The sequence below is a fragment of the Phascolarctos cinereus genome, unplaced genomic scaffold (genome assembly GCF_003287225.1).
Source record: "Phascolarctos cinereus isolate Bilbo 61053 unplaced genomic scaffold, phaCin_HiC Scaffold_3;HRSCAF=262, whole genome shotgun sequence".
NCBI lineage: Eukaryota > Metazoa > Chordata > Mammalia > Diprotodontia > Phascolarctidae > Phascolarctos > Phascolarctos cinereus.
This window is the reverse complement of record NW_027555736.1, coordinates 117,700,798-117,721,661: the sequence shown is the minus strand read 5'-3', so window position 1 is coordinate 117,721,661 and position 20,864 is coordinate 117,700,798.

Genomic DNA, 20,864 nt, shown 5'->3' with positions numbered 1-20,864 from the left:
TTTCCTAGTCTCTCAGCTTCTAGTACCTTTCTCTCTAAGGTTACTTTACATCTAGTCTCTATTTTGTATATCCCTATCTATGTATGTGTTGTTTCCCCAATAGAAAGCCTACTGTAAGCTCCTTGAGGGCAAGGACTGTTTTGACACTTAGTATGGTACCTTGAATATAGTAAGTGCTTGATAAATGCTCGCTGATTGCTTGTGTGAGTGACCACTATTAGAGAGTAGGCATTATGAAAGGTATGGATGAAGTGGAAGCCAACTATCCCATCAAAAGACTGGCTGACCAGAGCCATAAAAAAGAGGAAACATTGGTTTTTTCATGGTTCGGTTTTATTGCATTATTATAAATTTAACTCTTCAATGTAGCAGACTGGTAGAAGAAAAAAAGAAATGAAACCCAAAGAGAACTGTAGCAAGTGAGAATACCATGATCACAAGAGTATAAGAGCAGACTGCATTGGGAAGTGTCTTCCTCAGTTATAGAAGGAATAGCTTGGTGGTTAAGACCAAAAAACCCAAAACCAAACCAAAACAAACCAAAACTTATGAGAATTGCCTGTAGTCAGCAAGAGTGGTCTTGCTAGTCTTATCACTCTGGGATGCAAAGCACTCCAAGATGTTTTTATAATGTTTTTGCCTTCTGTTACCTGGGCCAAATACCAGGAATGCTGCTATCTGACCATTTGGTATAGTTGAAAAGATGGGAGTTATCTGTGTTGGGCCCAAGATTTTCCATGCATAGGGTGCCAGAACAAGCACACTTCAGGATGAAGTTCTCATCAGCAAATTTCTTCTCATCTCCCATAGATGGACTTGCCACTAGTGCCATCATGGTGTGTGAAGTCACTACCCTGGTACAGGAACTTAGAAATGATAATCTCTTATAACCAAATCTTTCTCATGCTCAGAGCATGGAAGTCTTCCGCTGTCTTTGGAAATTCATGTATAGATATCTTGAAAATGACATAGTCCTTGGGCATGTTATCATAATGGGAAAGGTTTCTTGTATAGATCAGACTTGAGGAAAACTAAAGAAGCTAGGAGGTGAAGATTAAGAGGGAGAGAATTCCAGGCATGGGGGACAGCCACTGGAAAACAATCAGAGTTGGAAGATATTATTTGTCCTTCATTTTTGAGAACCAATGACATCATGGGGTGATGTCTTGACTTGTGTGTGAGTTGGGTTTAAGTGAGGCAGTTGCACAAAGACATCAGCCTCACTCTCTCTTCCAGTGTAATTGAAGTCTAGTGGCAAGAGAAAAATCAGGACAACTGATGATGGCCTGGGTTGTGGTGGATGACTTTGGTGTCTTCAGTGCCTGACCAAACTCTAAACACTCCACAACACCTACTTCAGTCACCTTCATGGCCATTGCAAAAGATTGTTCTCATCCCGTAACACACCAACAGGTTTGAGACCTACTGGCCACCCTTACTTTGGTTTACTCATCTGCTGAGGTGGTTTACTGAGGTGTGGCTGCTGCTCATGCTACAGCTTCTTGGAGCCACAAGTGGGAGTAGAGTGCCAAGTGGACATCAAAAGTGGATGAACAACCATGAAAAGGTCTCAGCAAGTCCTTGCACCAGAAGTACTAATCCTCCCTCAATACCCAGTGAGAAGGCCAGTGTCACTGGATGCCAGAATAGGTGGAGGAGAGTAATATATAAGAAAACTGGAAAGATAAGAAGAGGCTGGTCTTTAAAGGCCAGAGTTTTATTTTTGACCCTGGTACTAACAAGGAACAACTGAAGCTTATTGAAAAGGAGGAGTGACATGGGCAGACCTGCATTTTAGGGTGATCAGTTTGGCAGATGAGTGGAAGAGGATGGATTAGAGCAGAAAGAAACTTGAGTCAGAGAAACCAAGCATAGGCCCTCATCACCTCACCCCTAGACTACTGCAATAGTCTGCTGGTAGGTTTCCAATGAAGAGTTGGACATGACTGAAACAAGTGAACAACAACACTATGGGGTAGTTATGACTAATAAATAGATAAATAGTAGTTACTCAGTCATTTTCAGTCATGATTGAGTCATGACTCTTCAGACTCAAGAGTCCAACTCTTTATGATCTCATTTAGACTTTTCTTGGCAAAGGTAATAGACTGGTTTACCATTTCCTTCTCTAGCTCATTTTACAGATAAAGAAACTGAGGCAAATAGGATTAAGTGACTTTCCCAGGGTCACATAGCTAGTTAGTGTCTGAAGCCAGATTTGAACTCAGGAAGAGGAGTCTTCCTGATTTTGGGCCTGGCACTCTATCCACTGTGCCACCTAGCTGCCCCCATGAGTGTACATACATATGTGTCTATCATCTATGTATCCATATACAAAAATACACACACACACGTATGTATGAATATATGTCATGGCAATATTTATTAAAAGTATTGTTTTTCAGTTTTTATGGGTCAGTGTTATGTCCAGGTAATTGTAAGCCACAATTTTGACTGTGATGATGCTCTACTTCCAGCACAGTTTAGTGGATTTATTTTCAAGGATATTTTGGGGTCTGTGTTTGTAGGATACAGACTTGTAGCAGTGAGTCTTGATCTCAGGATGTTAACAAGTTTCTAAGGATACACACCCACATTTTTTTTCTAGATAAATTTATGCTCAGTGTTATCTAGCTTGAAGAAAGAAGACCAAGGTATTTGTAAGTATTTGCTCTGTGCTGGTTACATTTGACCTCTAGAATTGTACTCAATATCTTTAGTATCTGTTTTCCCCTGACACACACTAAAATTTTTTTCACTTTAGTACACATGGCATTTTGATAAAGTTAAAGAAAGTTTCCATGAAATAAAGGAACTATTTAACATATTTTTTGTAGAGTCATAGAACTTGGGGTCATCTATATACCACAAGCAATAAAGAAAATATTTTGGTCAACTTCTTTGACTTGGAAACCACACTCATTTCTATTCAGGAGTAATGATAATGGGTTTAGGGCTAGGAAGAACTATAATAGTCTCCCTGAAAAATGCCATGTTTAATATAAATTGTTCTTGATCGTGTTGGTGGTGTGTTTCATTTTTGAATTGTTTTTAGTTAATAAGCATTCATTTTTCTTTTCCCTACCCCACCCCCCAATGACAGTTTTGCATGCTGATATGAAATGAATGAGGATAATGTTCTCGTTATATTTGGGTCTATTTTATATATTTGCAATACATGAATAAGCCATGAGTTCAGAACTGAGGCAAGAGCTTTGGAGTAATCAATAGAAGTGAGGCTAGATGGTGCAGTAGAAAGATCACTAGCCTTGGAATCAGGAAGATTCATCTTCATGAGTTCAAATCTGGCCCCAGACACTTACTAGCTGTGTAACCCTGGGCAAGTCATTTAACTCTGTTTATCTCATCTCTTCATCTGTAAAATAAGATGGAGAAGGAAATAGAAGACCACTCCAGTACATTTGACAAGAAAACCCCAAATGGTGTCAGAGAAGTCAGACATGACTGAAATGACTGAACAGCAACAGATTATTAAAGGCATTGTAAATGTCAAGAAACTTTCTAGTGGCTTGTTCAATAATCACTGAATCAATAACAAGATGCTCTTTTAAATCCCTGGGACTTTTTGGCCCATTCTTTTTGTGTCTCAGTCAATATATCGTTTTCTTAGAAGTGTTTATATATTAATGGGGGATGTAATAAGTGAATGCTTTGCAAAGAGTACAGAAAGATGCCATTGGTCTATATTTGGAGAACTGATTGATGTTCTCTTCTTTTGGTGGTAGAAATGTGATACATTGTATTAAAACAGGTGGGCTCAAGCTTACATCTCAGATGAATTTAGCAAAATGCTTTTTGAGTAATTCATATACCAATGAGAAACATTTGAACTAATAATTATGGATCTTTTCTGGCTTACTATATTTCACTTTTTCAAAGAAACCAGTTTTTTCAATGTCCTCTGGGTTATATATTTTTGTTATTCATTATATTCATGGTGCATATGTGTTTGTTTGCGAATTGACCCAAATTACATTTTCATTGTGTTTGCCTTCTTGTAACTATATAGATGACCAGACATTTTACACATCTTCCTTTGCAAGAGTTTTTTCCCCCCTTTATTCTGATTTCTTTGCTTCTCAAGCAGCCATAGAAGGGATTCTTAACCTTTTTTTGCATAATGAACCCCTTTGGCAGTCTGCTGAAGCCTATGGACCCCTTCACAGAATTAAATTTTTTAATGAATAAAACAAAATACATGGAATTACAAAGGAAACCAGTTATATTGAAATACAGTTGTCAAAATAGTACTAAAAAGTTCAAGGACCCTAGGTTAAGAATCCATGCCGACTCTGTAGTAAAGGCTTTGACTGATATTAAATTGTTCATTTTGCTGTTTGTGTAACTTTGACACTTTGTATCATCTTAACCTTTTGACTTTTCCTGTTGGTTTTTGACCAATTGTATTTGAAATCTCTGAAATACTTTTGTTTTCCAAATTCTATTCAGTGTCTTTCTTTTTTGTTGCTCTCATTTGAGAAATATAGCACTGAAGTTTTCCTTGATAATTTCTTAAAATATGCTATCTAGGCTCTATTGTTAATCATGGCTTTCAGGTAGTTCAATAGTTCTTAAATTATCTCTCCTTGATCTCTTTTTTAGGTCAGTTGCTTTTCTAATGAGATATTTCACAGTTTCTTCTATTTTTTCATTCTTTTGATTTTATTTTATTTTTTCTTGATTCCCATGGAGTCATTAGCCTACAGTTGCCCAGTTTTAATTTTTAAGGACTTATTTTCTTCAGTGAACTTTTGTGTTTCCTTTTCCACTTAGCCAATTGTATTTTTCAAGGAGTTCTTCTCTTCAGTAAATTTTTGTAAATCTTTTTTTCCATTTGGCCAATTATGCTTCTCAAGGCATTCTTCTCTTCAGTGGATTTTTGTGCTTCTTCACCCTTTGGCCTATTCTGTTTTTTTTAAAGTGTTATTTTCTTCCATTTTTTTGTGCCTTCTTTACTAAGCTGTTGACTCCTTTTTCATGATTTTCTTGTATCATTCCCATTTCTTTTCCCAATTTTTCCTCTACATCTCTTATTTGATTTTTAAAATTGTTTTTAGTTCTTTCAGGATCTGAGACCAATTCGTATTTTTCTTTGAGGCTTTACATGTAGCTGCTTTGATTTCTTTATCTTCTTCAGAGTGTGTTTTGATCTTCCCTGTCACCATTGTAACTTTCTATGGTCAGGTTCCATTTTTTGTTGTTTGCTCATTTTCCCAGTCTATTTCTTAACTTTCAACTTTATGTTAAAGTTGGGCTCTGTTTCTGTTGTAAAGGGGGCACTGTCTCAAATTTCTGATTTTTCTGTGCTGCTGTTTTCAGAGCTAGTTCTGGAAGTGTATAAGTTTTCAGTTTTTCCAAGTTGGCACGATCTGAGGAGAGATGTGGTCATTGCTCTCCTGGTCTGTGCGCTGGTCTGTGAGTGACCCTGGTTTTCCACCCTGGTACTGTGACCAGGGTCCTCATTTCTGCTAGTGCTCCTCCTCACTCTGGGACTTTGACCTGGAACTATGTATGGGCAGTGCAACAGAGTCCTGCTTCCAGTGCCAGCAAAGGGTTTCCTGTAATTTCCTGCTAACCAATTATACAACTCTCTTATGGTCTGTAGACTGAGAGCTCCAGAAGCCACTGCTACTGCAGATTCAGTTGTCCTCAAGGCCTGCTGCTGGCTTGCCTGTGCTGTACTGTGCTCCACTCATACCTAAGTGAGACAAAACTTTCCTGCCAACCTTCTAAATTGCCTTGGGCTGGAAATTTTTTCACTCCATCCTTTTCTCATTCTGTTACTCCAGAATTCATTTTGAGGCATTGTTTTAACATTGTTTAGAGGGGAATTTGAGAGATTTCAGGCAAGTACTTGCCTTTACTTTGCCATCTTGAATCTGTCCCACTAAAGTTTTCTGTGGAAAGTGTTGCCTTGATGTTGATGTGGTTTTTAAATGCCCTCCTGCAAGACCTTGACAACATACTTAAGCCACTTGTATAATGGTGATGCTTGACTGTTGTCCCTAGGAATATTACTTGATAGTTAGATTTACTTTGTTCTTACCATGGCAGTGGCTGAAACATATATTTTTTTAATGGAGATCCTGGAATGTTTTTACATTTTCTGTTGTGTGTTGTGGAAGAATTAATTCTTCCACACTTGCAGCAAATGCTGGATTTTTTGGGGGGAATTATTCTACTTTGGTATATTTGGCCTTCTTTTGTGATTATGCTGTTAGACTCCAAAAAAGCTTTTGGAAATTCTATTCTGTGTGCCCATCTCTTATTCAGAATAATTTGAGATATCAGTATTGTTTTTTATCATCCATTTTGTTATTGGATAGAATTGCTGGAGCAGGAGTTGTGAAGATTGCCAATGACTTTAAGCACTTTAAACATTTTAATCTTCAAACTTAAGTAATTTCTTGATTTCTACTCTTATTTAATTTGATTTTGGTTTAAATATGGGAGTATTTCTTATGATTAACCTGCATTGATTTATAACACATTATTTTCTAGCATGGAGATGAATATTTCATTGGAAAAAAACAGGTATGCAATGTTTTCCTAAAGCTGGTAAATGCTGTTTTCAGTTTTTTTTTTTTTCTGGCATATATTGAAAACATTTGTATCTTCAGTCTATTTCATGTTCATTCATGGCCTACCCACTTTAGTGGTCAGTATAATCTGCACTGAAGCATATCCAGCAGGTGGCATATTGGCATTTGTAATTTATTTAAGTATATCTAGCCTTTTTTGGCATTATAACGTGAAAGACTACCATTCTCTTTCCATTATTATTGCTTTAATTATTATTTCCTCAGTTAATTGTAATACAAAATGTGCTGTGAAAGTACAATAAGAGAAGTACTTCAGGTAGTATGGGAATTCAAAGGAAGGAAGGTTACATTGGATTGGGAGAGATCATAGAAGACTTTACTGTAGAGGTGACATTTTTGTCTTTGAGGGACAAGTAGGAAGTAGACAGGTGGAGTTTGAGGAAAATGACATTCCAGAGAGTACATCCAAAGGCATGGATGTGAGAAAGTAGATTTTTGGAGGAAGTAGAAGAAAGCAGGCCAATTTAGACAGAGGGCAAGATATATGATAGGTATGTAAGACTCACCTTTCTTGGAAGTGAATATACTATGTACGAGAGTACCCTAGAGAAACCAGGATATGTAAGTGTCCAATCATGTGATCATAGATCTAGGGTTAAAAGTTATAAGGTCCAACTCCATCATTTTTCACATGGAGAAACTGAGTACCAGGCAGGCTAAGTGAACTGCCTAACTTCCATGTAGTAAGTGAATGAACAAGATTTGAACTTTCATCTTCTAAGCCACAGATCTGTGTTCTTTGGGAAGCTAGTGAGCTCTAGAACTGTGGGTGTAAGCAACAGATTGCCATCTGCTGCTTTTGAAAATTTCCATTTTGTACTCATTCAGTGACCTCACCGTACAACTATACTATGAAATTATTTTGCTTAAGAAATTGGATTTGATAAAAAATCTTTTCTTGACACCCACCACTCAGTGCCCAGATTCGTGAATGGGGAAAAGTGGGTGTTTGTGGGACAAGACCAAGAACAATAAATAGTATACAACTTGAGCCCATCTTTCTCAGCCTCTCACCAGTACCTCCCAGATGCTGAATCATCTCTTCTTGAAATAACACCCTGCTATGCTGGGATCCAGAATGTTGGAGTGATATTCCACAAGCAGGGAGGAAGTCAAAGCTATAGCACTGTGTGTGTGTGTGTGTGTGTGTGTGTGTGTGTGTGTGTGTGTGTTTCTGTGTGTGGGTATGTGTGTGTGCCCCTCTCCATTTGTATTTTTTCCGGTCTCTAAGCTGTTTGTGGGCTTGGATGCCAGGTCCTAAACAAGCAGTCAGGATTTGGACGTAACTGAACTGTCAGCTCTATTCAGGAGCACTTTTGGGAACTCCCTGTAGGCAGCTGCAGGTGCCACATCAATATGTCAGGATTCTAATGATGAGTTCATAGCATTTTCTGTTTGTATTCCACTGTCTAGATGGATTAGCAATTGGGCTGATTCACAGAGCCATTCTCTGGAGCCACTGGTTTCAAAATTAATAATGAAGCTCAGCTCTAAGTTATTTCTTGGCTATTCATCCTGGAAATAGCTCATTATTTCTTAAATGAAGATAGCTGGCTGGGCTTGAAAAATGACTGCATGCTATGTTATTTAATAATTCTCAGAATTTCTGATTTGCTTCTATGGGGTAAGGAATGGGAACTAGGGTGGGGCAGAGAATAGAGTTGTATTTACAGTAGAAGACTACTCTAATGGAAGCTAGGTGATATTCTAAAACAGCCTTTGACAAAAGTTAAATGTTGAAAGTCCTTCAGAGATTGAATTTGCCTCTGAATGTTCCCATTTCAGAAGCTTGAAGTTAGAAAAAGGTAATGATGGAGAAATGCAGGGAGAGAAATCATGAGACAGCTCCTACTGAAGTCCTAATCTGATGTGCAGGTAACCCTGGGTTTTCAAAGTCCGTGCGAGTGGACCATAAGCTCTAGAATCTCTTATTAAGCCAGGAAAGACTGTGTAGGTTGTGTAAAGGTCAGCCTTGCTAAGTTTGGAAAGGCCAGAAGGTTGACCACCCAAAAAAATTTTTTTCTTATTTTAAAAGTTTCTTTATTTTTTGCCATAATAACTCATTCAACCATCTACAAGCATGGAGAGGATTTGATATACATCAGTAGACAGATTATCCACCTCAATGAAAGCCCAGCTCCTTGATGCATTGAAGTAAGGTGTATGTTGGAGCTAAGGTTGAGATCATTTGGATTTGTTCTCTGACTCCAGTTCTAACCTCAGAAACTTAACTGAACCCGGTTTCACTGAGCACAAGTCAGGTGAGAATAAAATGAGCCATCATGACTATAATTTACTCATTAATACATCCATATAACATTTTTCGATCAAGTATCCACCTTTGCAAATTCTTTCTATACCATACTAGGCACCCTAAGATTACATTTGGTTTAGAGTTCATGTAATGGCCACAGCTGAAAGTGAAGATTCCTGCCCCTCTAGCTAGCCTCAAATATTTTGGCATCTTTTCAGATTACTCAGCTGAGAGATCTGGTAGCAGTCAGTCAATCAACAAACATTTATTAAGCACTACTATGAGCCAGACACTGTGCTAAGACCTGGGGTTTAAAAAAAAAAGAGGCAAAAGATAGTCCCTACTTTCAAGGAGCTTGCCATCTGACGGGGGAGACAATAAAAAAACATAAATGTACAAATGAGCTACATACAGGAAAAATAGGAAATGGTTAAGAGAGGGAAGGCACTAGAATTAAGAGGGGTTGAGAAAAGCTTTCTGTAAAAGATGGACTTTCAGTTGGGACTTGAAGAAAGCCAAGGAAGTCAACAGGCAGAGAAGAGGAGGGAAAGCATTCCGAGGATGGGAGATGACAAGAGAAAATGTCTGGAGCTGAGAGATGGAGTATCTTATTCATGGAACAGCAGGGAGGCCAGTGCCACTGAATTGAACAATATGTGGTAGGGGGTAAGGTGTAAGACTGAGAAGGTAGGAGGAGGCTACTTTATGAAGGGCTTTGAACACCCAGAGGATTTTGCATTTGATCCTGGAGGTAATAAGGAGCTACTGGAGTTTATTGAATAAGAAGATGACGGGGGATCTATACTTTAGGAAAATCACTTTGGTAACTGAGTAGAGGATAGACTGGGTCGGGGAGAGAGACTTGAGACAGGTAGACTTACCAGCAGGCTATTGTAATAGTCCAGGAAAGAAGTGACAAGAGGTTGTACCTGAGTGATGGCAGTGTCAGGGAAGAGAAGGGTGAATATTTAAGAGATGTTCAGAGGTGAAATCAATAGGATTTGGCCACAGAAAAGGAGGTTGTAAGACCTCCACAGTAAGAGGAAAGGTTGAAAGAGGAGAGTTTAAGGGGAGCAACAATGAGTTTAGTTTTGAACATGTTGAATTTAAGCTTTCTATTGGACATCCAATTTGAGATGTCTGAAAGGCAGCTGAAGATGTGTGTTTGGCATTCCTCACCAACACAATTTCCTCTGAAAGTCAAGTAAAGAGAAATAGAAGTTGAGGAAGAACATATTCCATTTCTTTTAAAACTTCTATTCCTATTAATTATACAAGCATGTGGGTCAATAATCATTAGAATAGCTACTATAAAGAGTGACATATTTATATATAGGATCTAAATTCCATAATTTGTATGTATATGTATATATATGCATACACACACACATATATATCCCTGTAAGTTAGATTATGCAAGTATTATTCTTTTTTTTTTTTTAGTATTATTGTTCTTGACATCATACTGGTAGTGGATTTTAATTAGGGTACCATTTCCATGTATATATCAAATACATGAAGAACGTGTTCTCCCTATACTTGGGTCAGTATCAGCTTTGACAAATGAGGAAACTGAATCTCAGATAAGTTGACTTTTCTGCTATCACAGAATCACAGAATACACTCATAATATTATGGAATGAGTATAGAACTTGGAATCAGGAGAACTGTGGCTTGGCAAGTTATTTAAATTCGGTCTCAGTTTCCTCATCTGTAAAATGGATAATAATACACTTATTACTTACCTAAAGGATTGTTGAAGGGAGAACATGGTGTAAACCTTAAAGTGTGATAGAAATGATAAAAATATGAGTAATTATTTTGACTACACATTGTACACTAAAACTGACTAGAGAAGTAAAAATAATAATAACTAGCATTTACATAGTACTTAAGGTTTGAAAAAACGCTTGGGCAGCTGTCACCTTATTTTCTCCTAACAATAAACATGGAAGGTAGGTGCTTTTCGTATCACCATTTTACAGATAAGGAAACAGAGGTGGACAGAAATTAAGTGACTGGCCCAGGGTCATAGAGCAAGAAAGTATTCGAGGTCAGATTTCAACCTAAGTGTCCAGGGTTCTTCTATTCACTGCAGCTGATATTTACACAGTGCTTTTCAGATTTATGAAGTAATTTATAGGAATTCTTATCTCATTAGATTCTAATGATAGATTTATGAAGTACCTATCTCTTAGATTCACCATTTCCTGTGTGGCAAAGTATCTCTTGCCTTGACCACTTGGGAGACATCCTATGAATTTAAAAATCAGAAGACCCTAAATTCCAATCCCAGTATGAGTAGGGTAGTACTACCCCCTGCGCAGTCACCTGTGCTTTAGGCACATTTTCAGAAGGTGAGCAGCTTCCTGCAATCCTTGGTTACTTTGTCTGGTGGTTTAGTATAATGGGAATTTGTCTATCCTGCTTCATGGTGATCATCCAACCCTGAACCCAGAGACATTCAGTTGAATACAAATAATTTCAAAGAAATTGCCTGAGGAAAAGAACATTTCTCAGTTGATTTTCATAGATGCTTGGAGTGAATAGCAGGGTTACCCACACATGACATTCCATCTCCTATCTAGGGCCCATCTCCAGCCCTTTGCATAAATGGTCCCCCGTGCCTGGAATGTGCCCCCTCCTCTCCACCTCATACAATCTCTAACTTCCTTCAAAGCATAGCTCTGATGCTACCTTTTACCTGAGGCTGTTCCTGACCCTCCACCTACCCCCAGTTATTAGTGTACATCTTTTATATTTGTGTACATCTTTTATATTCACTTACTTGTATTACATGTTGTATCTCCTGTGGCTGAATAGGTCTTTGAAGAGACAATCTTTTTTTTTTTTATCTCTGTATCTCTATTATCTAGTATAGTCCCTTGCATATGTGAGAACCAATAAAGATATTTGTTGAATTGAATCAAATGATTAAAAATTAAAATTAAAAATCTTTTAATATGGTATCCTTTTTTGTTGTTGTTTAATTATATTGGATAAAGGTAAGGTAGGGGAAGGCAGCCATCTTGGGCATAACATAGTAGAGTGCAATGAGGGACTTTTTTTATGACTTTTTTTTTTTAATGAAAGATAGGGACTGGACCTGTGATTTTATTGGTATAGGGAGCTCACAATGCAGGCACCTTCTCCACAGCTTATAGTCTTAGAGCTGCCTGGAGCATTAAATGACTTGCCCAGGATCCCCCAGCTGGGCAGAGGCAGGATTTGAAACCAGGACTTCCTGGCTTTGCAGCTAGGTCTCTTTCCAAAATACTATGTTGCCTCCATGTGATGTTTTGCAAATGAATGTATTTTGCACACCACAAAATGATTCTTTCTGTGTCACAGTTTTGTTGTGAATAGTCATTCATGTTACAGGATCAAGAGCTGGGGCATTTGAGATCATCTTGTCCAAAAGCTTTCTTTTGAAGATTTGGGGGGAAAGCCCAAAGAGTGAAGTGACTTACTTGAGGTCACATAGGTTGTGAGCAGCAGAGCTGGAATCTGTAACCAGGTCCTCGGATACTAATTTAAATGATTTTTCCACTCTACTAACAAAGTTATGGTGGAGAACAATATAGTAAAAGCTACATTTTCCTAATATTGACTAGAGTAAATGAAAGCTTTGTTATGGCTCTCTTTTAAACAGGTGTACCTACAAATATGCCAGCTATCACTGATGGGATGCAGTGGTAGAATCTCATTGGTGGGTGAGATGCTGCTGGTCTAAAATCAACTTCTCCATCCCTTAACTTTAGAAGACCCTGGGCGTTGAAAGAAATATTTCTCCCTAAAGTGGCACCCCCCAATAAACTTTTTCACCCATTAGCTATTGACTCAAGCGCTTCTTAAATCTGAATTAGGAAAAGCCTTTTCTTTTCAGGCCTCTTCAAGAATGCCCCTTCCTCTGGAACCTTAGACTGTCTGTCGTGGCTTACTATGCCCAGCACTGTGTTTGAGAGCTCCATCTTGTACTAAGCCCCTTTTTTTCTCATCCAGAACTTTCGTCTGTGATTTGACTATTTTAAGCAGTTCTTCTAGCGATGTATGCCACTAGCGTCAAGCTTATTTATAAGCTGTTTTTTCTATCCCATTGTTCTAGGCTTCATATGCTCTGTTAAATAAACATGTTACAACATGACTCTTTGCTTGTAAGTAAGTCCTTCCTATACTTACTGTATCTTGGCTTTGAGGAGAAGTTAGGGGACTTAGGAAGAAGAGTGCAAGCTAGAGTCCTAAATCCTAGTATCATAGGACCAGAACTGCATGGAATCTCAGGTGTAATCTTGTCTAACCTCCTCTATCAATCAACCAACAAGCATTTATTAAGCACCTGCCATGTGCCAGGTGCTATGCTAAGCACTAAGGCCCAGGAAGCTAAGGTCACACAGGTCATAAGTGTCAAAGGAGGAATTTTAATCCAGGCCCTCTGATTGTTAGACTAGCATACTCCAGTATTAAACCATATTGCTTTCCAAATCCTGGATCACGACTTTAAGGTTGCCAGACCAGGAGCCATTGCTAACACTTGTTTGATAAATCATTCAATCAATTGACCAATAAACACATATTAAGGGCTTGCTATGTGCCAGGCACTGTGCTAAGCACAAACCCATCAGTGGTCAGCCAAGAACATGCAATCCTGGCCCCTCCCCTCTGTGGCACCCCCAAACAAAGGGAAAGAAAAGGCATATATGAACCAGATGAGAGATCTTGTGAGATCCCGCTCCAGCTAAATCCCAAGTGGTAGGAGACAGAACAGTTTCTGTGCAAGGTTGGCAATCTAAAAATAAATGTTTAGAAATATTGCTGCCTATTTGTGCAGACTCAGAATAGCATTTCCAGCCCTACATGGGAGCAAAAACATGGAAAGGAAAAAGCACTGAACAAGGAAGCAGGAGACTTAAGTTCTGCCCTGGCCTTGCAGCTGAATACCTAGGCTGTAGTGGTACTGATCCAGGAAGGCAAGGATGTGGCTAGCATGCCACAGCCTCAGAAGTCCCCTATCTCTGTTAGAGGCATTGAATGAAGCAAACTGTCTTTGCTGACAGTGACATTGACAGAAGTCTTGTGCTATTTCCTCCTAAGTTTAGCTACTTGATTGATTTCACGTAAACCCTCCCACTTCCACTCTAACTTTCCCTTCCCTCAGCCTGACTGCTGTTCCAACCTCCATTTCATGGTTCCTAAGTAGCTTCCTGGATTTTTTGACATAAATAATTCCTTAGTGTCTAACTGACATGCACAAATCTCTGGTGTTTCATTTACTTTCTTAGATCATAGCTCTGATCCTGTGTCCTTTCCCCCCCCGAGGATATTAGCTCTGCCTCCTTCCCTGATATTATTTGTACTTAATAATTGGCACAAGTTGCTTCCATCCTCATGGGTTTTGTTTTCCTTGTCTGTAAAGTGGAAGGAGCCTAGATAAACCTTTTCAGATCTAAACCATTTTCCGTGGTTTAATGTGCTTACAGATAGCTCAGATGCCCTGTAGTAGCCCAGAGGAGACCAAAATAACCCATGATGAGAGTATATAGAGTCACCTTGAAACCAGCATGAGCTAGATATATGGACACACATATATAAATGCATGAATATGTATTTCTGTATGTATATACACATATTCACCACATTATATCTATAAGCACACATATGAGGAGACTTTGGCTGTGGCCTATGTAGACATAATTACAAGTACCTTTTCTATCAATCTATCAATTTATCTAATCTATATCTAGAAATACATTATATAATACATACATATATGTGCATTATATATGTAATGCATTTCTAGTTATGGCTAAAAAGCTACGGTCTATGAAAGAATCTCCTTTTTATAATGTGGTAAGCAGTTTATGTATAAAATTAGGTCTGGGAAGGTTAATTTGCTTGTCCAAAGTTACACGTATAGAAAGTATCAAAGTTGGAATTTGAATCCAGGCATTTAACATCATGTTTTCTATAATTATAATTTGGCACCCAATCCCATGGTCTTGTACCCATATCATGCCCCAGTGGTAACTGCCAGGTAAATTCTACTGAGAGAGTAGCTGAAAGTTAAATAAATCTAGGGATTTTGTGCCAGCCCTCAGCTGCAGTGGACCATTTAATTAATTGTAATAAATAGTAACAATGGATTAAATCAAAGCATCATAGAGTCCTTAGAAACAGTTGGCATGACAAAGAACAACAGGCAGAAATTTTATTACCATCTGTATGCTAGGCACCAAATTGTTCTGCTTATTTGTAAACAAGCTGCAGCATCTTTGTGAGGACTCGTGCTTAAGGCAACTCGCTTGCTATTTGCTTTCAAGTTGCATGTGTATATGGGTGGTAATGGCCAGTTTTACTTTGGGGAGCATTTTTACTGTCAGGTGAGGAGCACGGTGGCTTACTGGAAAGGGTGCTGGATTTGGAAGCAGGAGACCTGTTTCTGATACCAGCTCTTGTTCTTACCAGATATATGACCTTAGGTAAGTCAATAAGCTTCTCTAAGTTTCAGTTTCCTCACATCTTTTTTAAAGCAGGTACTGGGGAGTGATTTAAAGTTTTTGAGCAGAGGCATGATAAAATCAGAGTGATACTTCATAAAGAGAAATCTGGAAGTACATGAAAAATGGATTGGAAGGGTCAAGATCAGAGGCAGAAAATCAAGTAAGGAGGCTCTCCAGGAAACTTCATGTGATGATAATGAACATGAAGATGATTGTTTACATTTGGGATTTTCTTGGCAAAGATACTGGAGTGGTTTGCCTTTTCCTTCTTCAACTCATTTTACAGATGAGGAAACTAAGTAAACAGGGTTAAGGGACATGCCCAGGGTCACACAGCTAGTAAGTATCTGATGTTAGATTTGATCTCAGGTCTTCCTGCCTCCAGGCCCAAAGTGTTATCCATTCAGCCACCTAGCTGCCCCATCTGCAAAACAGAAGGGGTGCATAGTACAAAGTGCTTTACCTACATTATCTGATTTAATACAACAGCCCTGCCAGGTAGACACTACTTTTATCCTCATCTTACAGGTGAAGAAATTGAGACTCAGAGAGGTTAAGTATCTTGCCCAAGAAGATCTGAACTAAGGTGATAGTAGTGGAGAGAGAAGGAAGAAGAAATATGAAGGATATTGTGGGGATAGAATTGACAGAATTTGATAACTTTATAGTGGATGAGGGATAGAGAAGGGTCAGTCAAAGATGACCCTTAAGGTTTTAAGGTTAGGTGACTGGGAAGATGGGTGATGCTATTACTGAAGATAAGTGAATTAAGAGAAAGAGTTCATTTGGGGGAGAGGGGAGGAAGATGATGAGTTCTGTTTTGAATATGTTGAGCTCAATGTGCTACTAAGATGTTCAGAAGAAGTTATCTAGCAAGAAGGTGGAAATGTGAAGGAGAAATGTTAAGGAGTCATGGATTTGGAAGTCATCTGCAGAGAGATGGAAATCAAGGGAGTGGGTGAGGTGTTTTGATGTTATAGTTACAGAGAGAAGAGAAGATATTGGAGAAAGCAAGTATTCCTACATTTGGAAGAAAAGGAGGGAAAAGCCAACAAAAAAGCAATGAGGAGAAGGAGAAAGATAACTATGTAACCTAGAGGTCAAGGAAGGATAGTCTCCAGAAAGTGGATAATCCATAGTGCCATGTGCTGCAGAAGAGTCTAGGAGTATGAATACTGAGAAAGAAGGGATAAGAATTGTGATTTCACTGATGTAGGGAAGTTCCCAGGTAAGGAAATTCTTCTTACCAGTGCGGACTGGCAGTTTCTCTGCTACTTGAAGAGCTATCTAGAACACTGAGAGAGTAAAGTGCTTGCCCAGGGTCACAGAGCTATATTGTGAGAGGTGAGGCTTGAACCTTGGTGTTCCTGACTTCAAAGCTATCTTTTTAACCATTATCTAGGGGTGAGGAACCTTCAGCCTTGAGGCCACATGTGACCCTCTAGGTCCTCAAGCATGGCCCTTTGACTTAATCCAAGCTTCACAGAACAAATTGTTCTGTGTTTCCCTGCCCTTGCAACTATATGATGGCTCCTTCCACATTGAGATATATATATTTTTTTCAATTAGGAGGTCATTGATGGGCTTGGAGAGACCTGTTTCAAAAGAGTGGTAGGGATGGAACTGAGATTCTAGGGAGCTGAGGAAAGAATGGATAGTGAGGAGGTGGAAACGGTGAGTACATGTTGTTCTCTTGGGAAGTATGACAGTGAAATAGATAAAAGGCAACATGGGATAGTTGAAAAGTCATGTATCTGGAATCAACAAATTTGGGTCTAAATCCTGGTTCTGCCATTTACTTACTGTATGACTTTGGTAAAGCCTTAGATTAAAAAGGCCAAAGTCTTCCACTGCACCCAGGGTCATCTCCAGTTGTCTTGATCTATATCTCACCACTGGACCCAGATGGCTCTGGAGGAGAAAGTAAGACTTTGCACGGCCCTCCCTCACTTAAATCCAATTCACTTGCAACTCACGGCATCACTCCCTGATGTCATGGTCCTCTTTGAGAATGAAGGACAAATAACAACAACTTTGGGTAAGCCAGTGAACTTCTCTGGACTTCAGTTTATTCATCTGTAAAGTGAGAGGGGGAAGACTAGGTGGGCTGTAAGGTCACTTCTGGCTCTAAGTCTAATAAACTGTCAAGTCTTAGGATCTACCTCCATAGCACCTCTTGCACCTGTCCCTTTCACTCCACTCACATGGACACCACTCTAGTTCAGGTCTTTGTTAGCTCTCACTTGGACTATTGCGATAGCCTCCCGTTGGCTTCCCTGCCCTGCCTCTCCCCCATTTCACTCAGCTGTAAATTGTAGAGATCTGAATGTGTCACTTCCCTACTCAAGAAATGCCATTGGCCCCCTGTTACTTCTAGGGAAATATGGACTCTGGCATTTAACACCCTTCCCAATATGATTTCAGCTGATATTTTCAGCTTAAATTGTATATCACTCGCCTCCACACAGCAATAGGTTCTAGCCAGACTAATATGCTCTCTTCACACAACATTCCATATCTTGACTCCATGCTTTTGTCTCTAATGCCTGAAATGTCTTCCCTCCTCATCTCTACCTGTTATGATCCCTAACATCTTTCAAGGTTTACCTCGAACATCATCTTTCACCCCAGGCCTTTCCTGATCACTGTAGTTGTTAGTACTCTCCACCACTAAAATTTCTTAATATCTACATCAAATGTGTTTTATATTTACTTAGCTATATACATGTTATCCCCCCATTTCTGACCTCCATGACAGAGTTAATCTCCTTGAAGGTAGGGACTATTTTGTTTTTTGTTTCCATATCTCCAACATTGGGACAACTAGATGGCACAGTAGATTGAGTGCCAGGCCTGGAGTCAGGAAGACTGCTCTTCATGAGTTCAAATCTGGCCTCAGACGCTTACCAGCTGTGTATTCTCGGACAAGTCACTTAATCCTGTTTGACTCAGTTTCCTCACCTATAAAATGAGCTGGAAAAGGAAATGGCAAGCCTCTTCAGTATCTCTGCCAAGTAAACCCCAAAATGGGGTCATGAAGAGTTGGACATGACCGAAATGACTAAATAATCTCAAACATCTAGAAGATATTTAATGAAATCCTTGAATGACGGAATGAGTCCCATGATATATAAGAGCTGGAATAATAATGCTTGCCCTCTTACATAAAGAAAAGGTCTTTTTTTTTTTTTGGAGACATGGAAATCACCACTCTTCTGCTTACTGACTATGCGGTCTTTGGCATGACACTACTTGTCTTTGGGCAGCATTCTTCTCATTTATAGACTGAAATCAGTCAACAAGAATTAATACTTGCCTACTCTGTGCCCTGTAGGCACTGTGCTGAGCATATAGTTGGATCAGGTGATTTTTAAGGTCTCTCTAAGTCCTGTGGATTTAAAAATGATTGAAATATGAGCTATTAAGGGCCCTGGGTGAGACTGGTTAAGATAGATTTCTTCCCTATACTTAGCACTTCCATCACTGAAAATGAAATCTCTTTTTTAAATCAAACCCTTTAGTAAGTATTTATGCAGCCTGGGCATTTTGATAGCACCTCCCCTTTAAGAAATAAAGCAGAGCATGGCTAACATCTCACTAGAATATGATACAATTAACATTTTCACCAGTTGATTATTTGGTTTCCTCTGCTACCATGGCAGTTTGGTCTTGCTCTTCATGTTTTTTTTTTTTAATTGCTCTTCCATTCTCAGGTCCTATAGCTTGTGTATTTGACGCAGGCTGCCTATATACTGTTGATACACTTCATGTTCCTATTCCCGCTCTTTTGGCTCATGCAGGGTGCTTGCAAATGTGATCACAAGCAGATTTAAATTATTATCATTATTTTTTAATTATAACATTGTATAGCCATTAGAAAAATCTATAGATATGGTTGACCAGCACATTGGAGAGGCTAAGCTTATATTCTCTTTTCTGAGGTGGATGAATTAGATGCAGTGGTGTTAAACAAAAATAGAAATTGTTGTTTAGTCATTTTTCAGTTGTGTCCAACTCTTCATGACCCATTTAGGATTTTCTTGGCAGAGATAATGGAGTGGTTTGCCATTTCCCTGTCCAGCTCATTTTACAGATGAGGAAACTGAGTCAAATGATATTAAGTGACTTGCCCAAGATCACACAGCTAGTAAGTATCTGAGGCCATATTTGAACTAACAAAGAGGAGTCTTCCTGACCCCAGGCCCAGCACTCTATCCACTGAACCCCCTAGCACCCAGATGGAAATAGGGATGACCAAACAATACACAAAAATCTCTTGCCGGCCCCACATTGACTTAGAAAGGCACATATGAGCATTATTTATGTTCTCTTGTATTTTTATTTTGTTAAATATTTCCCAAATACATTTTAATCTGATTCAGGTCACCTTTGGGAGTGTTGTCAGCTGTGTGTTTAATATCTCTGTATCAGAACACTGGAAATAGGGGTGTTACATCCTCCACTGGGAGATGGGTTCCTCCACTAAATGTTCTCTTGCATTCTCTCATTTGTTGTCCTGAAGCCTCCTACACAAACTGTGGCTTTGCTTCCTCTGTTAATACATTAACATGCATGTCCTCCCCACACTTCATAACACGTTGAAATTTCAGAATCCTGTTGCATCATATATTAACTCCCACGTGCCTGGTTGGTAGGCCAAGAACAATGTTATCCCTACCCTAGTAAAACCTCAGTAGTTAAAGGTTGGAGCATATATACTTTGAGGTGTAACTAAGGACCTGAACAACTTTTTGAGTCTCAAGAGGAAAACTTTTTAAACATAGAAAGTTATTACAGTTAAGGGAAAGAAATTCAAAATGGCCTCACAAAACTATAGTGAGGAATTCTTTTTGTAAAATTCTCTCATATGGACCATTTCTTTTAATCAGCCTAAGAAAGGGTAAAAAAGCAATCTCCTCCTCCTTCTCTTTTTCCTCCTCTTCCTCTTCTTCCTCTGTGTCTCTATCTCTCTCTCTCTCCAACATCAATTTATCAGTCAACTGTATTTATAGAATTTCTTCTATGTATGTAACACAATGAAAACGAAACATAAATGTCATATTTGAGAAAAAGTTTAGTTCTGAAAAGAGCAGGAGTAAACAAGTCCTTTCTTGCATAAATAAACTTAAATAGGAATTTTTTCTGGAATTGGAGCTGGAGGATGGAATGTACTGACATCTCTAATCTTGGGGAAGACATTAAGGTTTTAGAACTTCAGCATTAAAAAATAAATCTTGACCTCTATGTACCAAGGAAAAAAACTGTAAAAATTCCACAAGACTGTTACTTGGTCAAGAGAAATGATGGAAATTATATTATGTAATATTCTGAAAATAAGTTTGTATCTTAAGATAACATATCCTGCAAAGCTGAGCTTAACCATCAATGAAAAGGTGGATTTTCAGGAAAAGGAAGGAATTTGAATTTTTCCTACTAAAAAAGAGTCAAGTAGAGGATTTGACATGTAAATTCATAATAATAGACTTAAGA